Consider the following 9,847-nt stretch of genomic DNA (forward strand, 5'->3'; position numbering starts at 1 on the left):
GGGGAAGTGTAGCCCCCGTAGTGTTAGTGGGAATGTTGAGTGCTGAGCAACCAGCTGGGGTTAGTTACAATGTGTCGTATGGCAGCAGTTGTTCATTAATCTGTGGTTCTGTCTTTTCTGTGTTTGCTTGTCTGCTTGTTAATCCAACGACCTATAAAGATGTTAATACATACCAGACAGAGTAAAGCATTGCTTAACGAGTAGCCTTCGTGGGACCCACAACGCTTCAGGCCCCCGAGGACAGGGGTTCCTCGGGGGTCGCTTGTCACATTCAGGAGGGACGCGTGTCCATTTTGCGTTACGCACTGCAGCTTTTTAGGGCACCACAATCGAAGGGGGTGGGTGCAGGGGCACAAAGCTGCCTCGATTGAAGCTTCCTGCATTGGGGGGGAAATGGGTTGTTGGTACTTGAAAGGTCGATATTTTTTGCAGTCTGTCTAATTTTGGGTCTGTGTATTTGTGAATGATGTTGTTGCAGTCTGTACCCACACAGGAGGCTGTGGGGATACAGTGCGGGCATACTCGTTTCAAGTGCTGCTCGCACGTGCTTCTTTGGTGATGTTGTGATACGGGTTGGCACACACACACTGTATTCCCGCAATACAAATGCGTTGTCAGCATAGCCCTAAGCGGTAAGCGTGGGCGTAAAATCTGTTTTGCAGGCGAATTTTTGACGATTTCGCGATCCGCGAATCGCGCGAATTTACCCATGTGAGAAAGCACCGGAGCGGAGCAAAGTTCCTTACCAATCTCCAAGACCTCAAGATCCAGATTCCTCTCCTCTGTTTCCACAGGGATGCGATCGGAACAACCCGGTTGTCCCGCCTTTACGACCCGGAAGTGGACACTCGGGACCAATAATAGAAGAGCGGAACAACCGTGACGGAGAGGAGGAAGACGGCGGAAGGGAGACATCCAGGAGAGAAGACGCGGGACCCGACCAACGGAAAGAAGACGCGGGGCCCGACCAACGGAAAGAAGACGCGGGACCCGACCTGAGGAAAGGAGAAGACGCGGGACCCGGTTGGCAGAGAGAAGACGCGGGACCGGGTTTGCAAAGAGAATACGCGGGACCCGATACAGAGAAGATCTGGAAATCGGAGAATACTGAGGACGGTGATGAAACCTGGTCCGAAGACTGGTGGTGTCCGGAGGTGGCTTGGGAGCGGCCGTGACTCAGGAGAGTTACGGCGGAGCCAGGTTAGTGTCAGTGTCTCTGGAGTAGCCGGGAGAGGGTAGGAAAAGAGTGGGTGGAAATCCGGGCAGAAGCGTATAAAAGAGGGATAAGTATAGTGGTAACCCTTTTTGTGACTAAATACGCCGTAGTTACTTACCGTCGGATTGAAAGTGTGGGTGCACCATTTCTTTTTCAAGTTGAGCACGGACCTTACCTATACACAAGGAATTTATACACAAGGAATTTATACACCTATATTTTTCTGTTCTTCCTCTTTCTTTCTTTATCCTTGCCTTGCCTTATCCTTGGCTGTTGGAAATGTTCTTGAGGCACCTTAAACAAACCTAGTGCACTAAGGTGTGGTGATGCTAATAAACCTTTAAAACAGTGTCATACCATTCTGACGGCTCCTTTTTCATTTCTTTATCCTCCTATGAGCTTGCGGGGTGAACACCACGGTCAAGGACAACCCGAAAGCAGGACAACACCTTTATCCTCGTCGGACCATTCCAGTTCAAGGGATACATCGGATGAAGAGGAAAAGCATCCAATAACTATATCACAACAACCTACATCTGCTACTTTTGTTAATAAAACTTCTTTTCAACCTATACTTAAGCCTCCGCGCCTGTTCATCAAGCCTGCCCTCCCACAACCCAATAATCCGCAAATTCGCAACCTACGAATTATTTTGCTTGGTCGCGCTTGAAAAATACAATATCGCGCGCGCGGCGTTGTCTTACCATGATTCTGAGTCCGCCGAGTTCTTTTTCTTCAGGTTTTGCGTGTGCAGCGCCATTTTCGATCTTGCTGCGTGATCGCGCAAGAGTTTTTTGAACGCAATTATGTTATCGCGGCTTGCCATCTTGCAAGACGAGAGTTTGACAACGCAAGTACGTCATAAAAGCCCGCGAAGGCGCGCAGCTGACTTCTGGCGGGAGATTCGAACAGCTCGCGTTCCCGAAATTGCAAAAATTGCAATTCTGCACAAGAAATCCACAGCAGGAAGCATGAACCTTGTGAAAATGATGATTTTGATCGGAATAAATCCTCCGATTGACATTTGACTGCACTTTTTGGTGCAGGAGTCCATTTTTTGGGGTGGGGTGGGAGGAAGGAAGTCCCTCAGAGTCTCCAACTTCCTGTTCCTGTCCAGCAGGCTCCTCCCAGTGCTTTGTGCATGTACTGGTCACTTTTCATTTGGCTGTTGAGTTGGAAGGATTACTTTCTGTGACTGCTGCTGGATTTGTATTTGAGGACTTTTTGGACTTTGGAGTTTGGATCACTTTTGGAATTGAGATTTTACAAGTAAGTTGGTGTTGTTTGTTTGGGGCATTGCAGTTGAGGCAACTACAGTTCTAAAACTTTTTTCACAACTTTAACAAAATATATATTGTGGGGGGTAGCCACAGTATCCAGTAGGTCCAGGGTTAGTCATGGCCAACTTGCTGCCTTTTGGAAAAAAAATTAAAACAGTGCTTTTTCAGCAAGCATGGGGTGTGTTGTAACTTGATGATCGGCTGTAGAATTTCTGGTATGTACCTGGCAAAGAGCTTAGCGACCCCGGGGTGATTATGCGCTATATAAATCGAAATAAATAAATAAATAAATAAATGATACAACTGTGATTTGTTTCTTAACTTAATTCTCATTTATGTCATGGAATTTTAGCCCACTGTTATATGTTGATTTTGTAAACAAATGTGGGGTGCCTGTAAAGCCTCACTAGGCAGTAGGCCCAGGTGTAGTGAGTGGTGCATGGGCCTAGTCTTTCTGTGGGGTGTCTTGAATTTAAACATTATTGAGGGCATGGATGGTATGGAATTGTTGTGATTTTTGAGTGTTTTTTCGACTTTTTGGGGTGGTGTTGGGGCCTGGCCATGTGGGTGGGGGCCATTTTGAGGCCTAGTACAGGCAGGGCCTGGCCATGTGGTGGGGGTCAAGGGGCATTTTTAAGTCAGGCAGTGTGCTGAGGCCTGCACCCAGTTTGCCTTGCTTTCAACCCTTATGCCCAGAGGTACTCAGTGGTTCATGGGCCTAGTCTTTCTCTGGGGTGTCTTGAATTTAAACATCATTGAGGGCATGGATGGCATGGGATTGTGGTGATTTTTGAGTGTTTTTCGACCTTTTGGGGTGGTGTTGGGGCCTGGCCATGTGGATGGGGGCCATTTTGAGGCCTGGTACAGGCAGGGCCTGGCCATGTGGTGGGGGTCAAGGGGCCATTTTGAAGCCAGGCAGTGTGCTCAGGCCTGCACCCACTTTGCCTTGCTTTCAACCATTATGCCCAGGGGTACTCAGTGGTGCATGGTCCTAGTCTTTCTGTGGGGTGTCTTGAATTTAAACATCATTGAGGGCATGGATGGCATGGGATTGTGGTGATTTTTGAGTGTTTTTCGACTTTTTGGGGTGGTGTTGGGGCCTGGTCATGTGGGTGAGGGCCATTTTGAGGCCTGGTACAGGCAGGGTCTAGCCATGTGGTGGGGGTCAAGGGGCCATTTTGAAGCCAGGCAGTGTGCTCAGGCCTGCACCAACTTTGCCTTGCTTTCAACCATTATGCCCAGGGGTACTCAGTGGTGCATGGGCCTAGTCTTTCTCTGGGGTGTCTTGAATTTAAACATCATTGAGGGAATGGATGGCATGGGTTTGTGGTGATTTTTGAGTGTTTTTCGACATTTTGGGGTGTTGTTGGGGCCTGGCCATGTGGTGGGGGTCAAGGGGCCATTTTGAAGCCAGGCAGTGTGCTCAGGCCTACACCCACTTTGCCTTGCTTTCAACCATTATGCCCAGGGTACTCAGTGGTGCATGCGCCTAGTCTTTCTGTGGGGTGTCTTGAATTTAAACATCATTGAGGGCATGGATGGCATGGGATTGTGGTGATTTGTGAGTGTTTTTCGACTTTTTGGGGTGTATAACTGATGTTCCTCTGGCTTCCATTGCTTTTAGGTGCACAAGAGAACCACCAGTGCAAGGAGGAAGTCCTGCAACGGTGTGTGCAGCACAACGTCACGTGATGTCACGTGTGGCCACAGACAAGTCAACTCTGCAACTCGTGCAACTGCGGGTTGCTGTTCTGACATCTCAAGAAGATTGCCCCAAAGAAAGTTGGCTATAGCGAAAAAAGTCGCCAGTGCCAGTAAGAAGGAGCAGAAGAAGCAAGTGGCACCACCTACCAAGGAGACTGGTGTGCCCACTGACACCTTTTTTGGGAGAAAAAATACTACGCCTGCAGCAGCAGCGGTGTCCGCCGGGGAACAAGCTGGAAGCAGCACCTCCGCTTCATTGGGCTCAGTGCCACCACGACAAGTTAGGTCCAAGACCACCATGAGTGCTGCTGCGGCAGCCACTTTGGTTGTTGAATCACCATCGACCAGTGATCTTGGCTCATCACAAGAAAGTACCATCCAATCAACGCCGGGTGTAACTCAGCTGACGAGTGTTCAACAACCACAGCCACAACGACAACCACAGGTGCAACTAGTACAAGTGAACGTACATGGGCAAGGAGAGGCGCAATGAGAGGCGCATGGAGAGGCGCATGGAGAGGCGCAAGGAGAGGTGCAAGGAGAGGCGCAAGTAGAGCCGCAAGGAGAGGCGCAAGTAGAGCCGCAAGGAGAGGCGCATGGACAGGTGCATGGAGAGGTGCAACTAGAGGTTCATGGAGCGGCACAACTGCCTACAAGGCTTGTTCTTCCAGAAGTAGGGGCACATCAGGAAATTGCTATTCAAGAGGAGGTATCCGTGGAAGCCACTCCTCCTGATGATGATTATCCATTGTCTTCCAGATCCCCAGCAAGAAAAAGGTCAAGGAGGGATACTACAAGTTCTTCTTTAAGCCCCCTTCCTTCTGATGATGTTGATGTTGATTGGAACCCACCAATGCAGTCTGAGAGTGAGTCACCCCATGATGACCCGACAAAGGTAGCTAAGCCTAAAAGGAAGGCTCCCGCAAAGCTTCCACTTATGGGTGATGACGTGGAACAAGAAGTGGTATCTTCTACTGCTGATGAACAGTCGGACGATGACCCAGTCATCACAGTCATCACTCCAGCCCCAGCAGGCATGCAGCAGACAGACATTTTAACCCTAGCCCGAATGGCTGCTGAGCTGGATATGGGCGGCGTGGCGCTGGTACCACCAGCGTTGACTACAACACCAGCACGACCTACAGCTTCCATCTTTTTTAGTCAGAAGGGCCGGCATGGACCTCCATCCAGCTTGACCTCAAGTAGTGGTGCTGTAAGTGAACAACAGAAACAAATTCAGCCACGCCCATCCTCTACTTCATCTAGCATTGAAAGTCAAAGTAGCACCACCAGCAGACATCACCAGTCCGCAGTTTAGGACTTCTTTACTGTTAGCGCAAAGGCGGAAAACGTGGTCGTTTGTTCGATTTGTAAAACATCAGTTAGTCGGGGTAAGCTTGGTACCAACTATGGTACCGGAGGCCAGAGAGATCATCTCAAGAAACACCACACTATCATTTGGGAAACACACATGAGGAAGATTGAGGAAGGCAAAAGAAAAACAAATCCAAATATATCCATTGATACTGAATCTGATGATGACGAGAATCTGATTGTGCAGGGGGGAAGTGAAGAAGCGACAGACATTTTTTCTGGTACACCCAGTACCCCTGGCAGCAGCACTGCAGTGGTAGCGCCCACACCCTCTACCCCAGAACATCTATGAGGCACACTAAGAGTGTTGGAGAGACATCAATGCGAAAAACTACTTCAATGGGCCTAACTGGTTTGAAGAGGTCATCATCATCATCACGTAAAATAATCCAGCCCACTATTAGCGGAATGCAACCACCCAACGGTACGTCTGTATAACGCAAAGCTGGCTAAAATGCTAGCGCTGGACCTTCTCCCTTTTTCTTTTGTGGACAGGGTGGGGTTTCTAGAATTAGTGGCAACAGTCTGCCCTAAATGGAAGGTTCCTAGCTGGTCCTATTTTGCCAGAGTTGCGGTTCCAGCACTACATCAAGATGTGCTGGAGGTGATTGGGGCAGCTTTGCAGAAGAGTGCTGTTCACACTATCCACTTGACAACAGACATGTGGACCAGTTGCCAAGCCCTTGATTACATGTGCATCACTGCACACTGGGTCTATTTTGCAGGGTCTTTTGCAGGGGTTAGAGACAAATCAAGTGCAGTTGTTGACCTGGACACAGTTTTTCAAGCTTCTCGGAAACATGCAACATTAGCCATGTTTGCCATGGAGAAAAGTCATACTGCAAAAAACATTTTGGATGAGTTTAACAGTAAGGTCTCTGAATGGCTGCAACCAAGAAATCACATAGTTGGTTATGTTTCCACGGATAATGGCGGTAATATAGTTAGGGCCATGCAGGACGGTGACTATTTCAGAGTGCCATGTTTGGCGCACTGTATAAACCTGGTTGTTCAAGATTTCTTGAAAACTGAAACCCAAGTCAAGAAGTTACTGTCTATGTGCCGAAGAATCTGCACACATTTCAGCTATTCTTTTAAGGCCCGGACGCAGCTGAGAAGCATTCAACATGCACATAAAGTGCCAGTCAAAGGACTCATCCAGGAGGTGGCAACACGTTGGAACTCAACCTTTTACATGCTTGAGCGTCTGTATGAGCAGTGCATGGTAATCAATGACTATAACTTTACAGTAGGTTTTATTTGCCTGAGGCTAGAGTTGGAGGAATGGCAGCTAGTTAAAAGCCTGACAGACATGCTTCGTCCTTTTGAGGTCTTCACGCGTGAAGTCAGCAGGGAGGACTGTTCTTTGAGCAAAGCTATCCCATTGTTGCGCATGCTAGAGCACCAACTGAAGGCGGTGTCTTCAACGTTGAGAGATGATGGTGGATAGCAAGCTGCATATCTGTTGGCGGAGAACTTATTAAGCCGCCTAGTTGCCAATGAAAAGCTTCAAAAGATACATACAGAACAACGTTACATTTGTGCCACTATTCTGGATCCACGGTACAAAAAGGCAGTGGTCAGCAAAGCATTCATTCCTTTTGATGAGGCAGATGTTTCAAAGTACAAACATTTGTGTAACCGGGACCCCCGCGAGTGCCCCGCGATAGGGCGAGAACTGACCATGTGTGACCCCCCCCTCTTCTCTCCACAGGCCGTCCGTACAGCTAGTTGGACCGGATCAGAAAGGTACAGCTGTGATGAAGAGGATGACGGGCCCTTTAACTGGACCAAGGGCCTTGCAGAGGAGGTGGAGTCGGAACATCGCATAAAGGGCGTTTCTGAGAGACAACAGGTGTGTTATTTCACCGGAGGAGCGGTCAGTGAGGAGCAGGGCGGAGTGGCGGGAAGCAGCGTGGACGAGAGGAGAAGCGGAGGACGAGAGTATATCGAGGACGAGTGGAGGATCGGAAGGCGAGAGTACAGCGAAAACTTCACGTGGATTAGTGAAGACTGCATCGCGGAAGAAGAGGACCCTACGACCCAGGAGCCGGGAGCAGAACCAACCACCGGAGCAACCCCGGACATCCCCGAGCAGCCGACAGGACGAGACGGGAGGAAAGAGGAATAACAGGAAATGCCCGGAGGCCAACACCACGATCCGCCCAGCCGTACACCAGGAGGGGTACGGCTCACTGAGGTGCGTAATCGCTTCTTGGGTTGGTTCAAAAAGAGAGCGGGTCGCATTACATAGACAGCGACTGTGTCCCTGGTGATACCCCGGATCCCTTCACTGACCCCATATCCCGACCTGTGTTACTTAGGTGAACGTCCCCTTGGGTGTAAAACACTGGGTGATCCCCAACCCCGGTCCCTACCTGGAGTATCTTTGTCTGAGTGTACAACCTTACTGATACAGGCCTCTCTTTTGTTTTCCCTTCTCGGTGCCGGCGAGGGTGGACAGCACGGAGCCTCCGGAGCCCAGCAGAAGGAGGAGCCCCGTCAGGAGAAGAGAAGAGGGAGTGCTCAGGAAAACACGTCGAGAACGGAGTAGATCACCCCGCAGAGGAGCTATCAGAAAGACTTGTACAGATTCTTTGTATGAAAGAATAAACCCTGGCATTACAAAGACACGACTCCTGCCTTTTACTAGTCCCGCTGTTACAGTGGTGGAGAATGCGGGCACAGTAACCATCTGTAACAAGAAGATGGAAGGAGTCGTACAAGCCCTGGTGCAGGGGCAAGAGATATTAGAACGGCTGGCTGAGCAGCAGCTACGGGCAGCAGAAGCTGACAGGGAACGGATTAAAAATGCTGTGGCTGCCCGAGCGCTGGACCCCCCCTAGCATCTGGACCAGTCACCGTGAGCAACATACCGCACACCATAGGAGGCGTGTCCTTGCAGAAGTATCAGCCCGGCGAGGACCCAGACGTCTTTCTCCTAAACTTCGAGCGGGCTGCTCGGGCCTGCGGTTGGCCTGGAGTAAAATGGCCCTTCTTCTTGGCCCCATTGTTGGTAGGGGAAGCCCAAGCCGCCTATCAGGTGGCGAACCCGAGAGGCGATACCCCTTACGCCGACATTAAACGGATTATCTTGGATCATCTGGGGCTAGACCGGGAAGCATACAGACTCCGATTCAGGAGAGAAAGAGGAGTAACCGGAGAGACGCCAAAAACCCTCTTTGTTAGGCTGAAGATGGCCGCGGATAAGTGGCTTAGCCCTAATGAAAGCACTAAAGAGGAAATCATGGACCGTATTTACCTCGAACAGTTCCTTGAGGCATTACCCTTTGCCACTCAGAGGTGGCTAAAACAGCTCCCTGACCTGACCACTGCTCAGGCCGTCGAGATGGCTAATACTTTCTCTCGAGTACAACAGAGACCGATGTTACCTGCGGAATCAGAAAAACCGAAAACCGCATTTAAACCTGATAGGAGACCAGTAAGAATCCCCGAACCCCCTAGACCGCGCTCCTGGAGATCCGAACCTCTCCCACACAGCGGACCTCAATGTTTTGAGTGCGGAACCTGGGGTCATATCGCCAGGTTGTGTCCCAGAAGAAAACCAACCGAGGAACCTATGGAGGTGGGATACTTACCACGCACCGTTCTCTACTCAGCTGAAATGGGAAATGCCTACCGCGTAAGTATGAAGATTAACGGTAACCCCGTACAAGCCCTCCTAGATTCTGGCTGCCGCCAGTCAGTTGTACAGGCCCACCATGTGCTATCCCGGCAAATCCTCCCCGACGAACTGGTGTATATACGTTGTGTCCACGGGGACGTGAAACCCTACCCCGTGGCAATAATTCCGTTGGTACCACAGGAAGGCCCACCATCCCGGGTAAGAGTTGGCGTTTTATCTACACTTCCAGAAGACCTGATCATCGGAACAGATAATCCGGCATTCCTGAAGATGTTTAAACGGAGCATGGGGAGGAGGACAGAGACAAGAGAGAGCACCAGGAATAGGTCGGATGCAACTGCTCTGATATCTCCCGACCCCTGGACCTTAGACCGTAGCTTTCAATTCGCACAGGCCAATGATGCTACATTGTTCAATGCTTGGGAGGACGCTCATCAAAACCAAGGATTGGTACCAGTACGGTATCCTCGCCTGTTCATCAAGAACAGACTCTTGTACGGACAGGGGAAAGAGGAAGACCCGGAACAGCTACTAGTCCCGGTGTCGTTCAGAGAACACGTATTTTTTTTTTCTCATTCCCACCTGGTAGCAGGACATACAGGGGCAGAGAAAACTACTCAAAATCTC

This window comes from Lissotriton vulgaris, chromosome 2_2 (assembly GCF_964263255.1).
Source record: "Lissotriton vulgaris chromosome 2_2, aLisVul1.2, whole genome shotgun sequence".
Taxonomy (NCBI): domain Eukaryota; kingdom Metazoa; phylum Chordata; class Amphibia; order Caudata; family Salamandridae; genus Lissotriton; species Lissotriton vulgaris.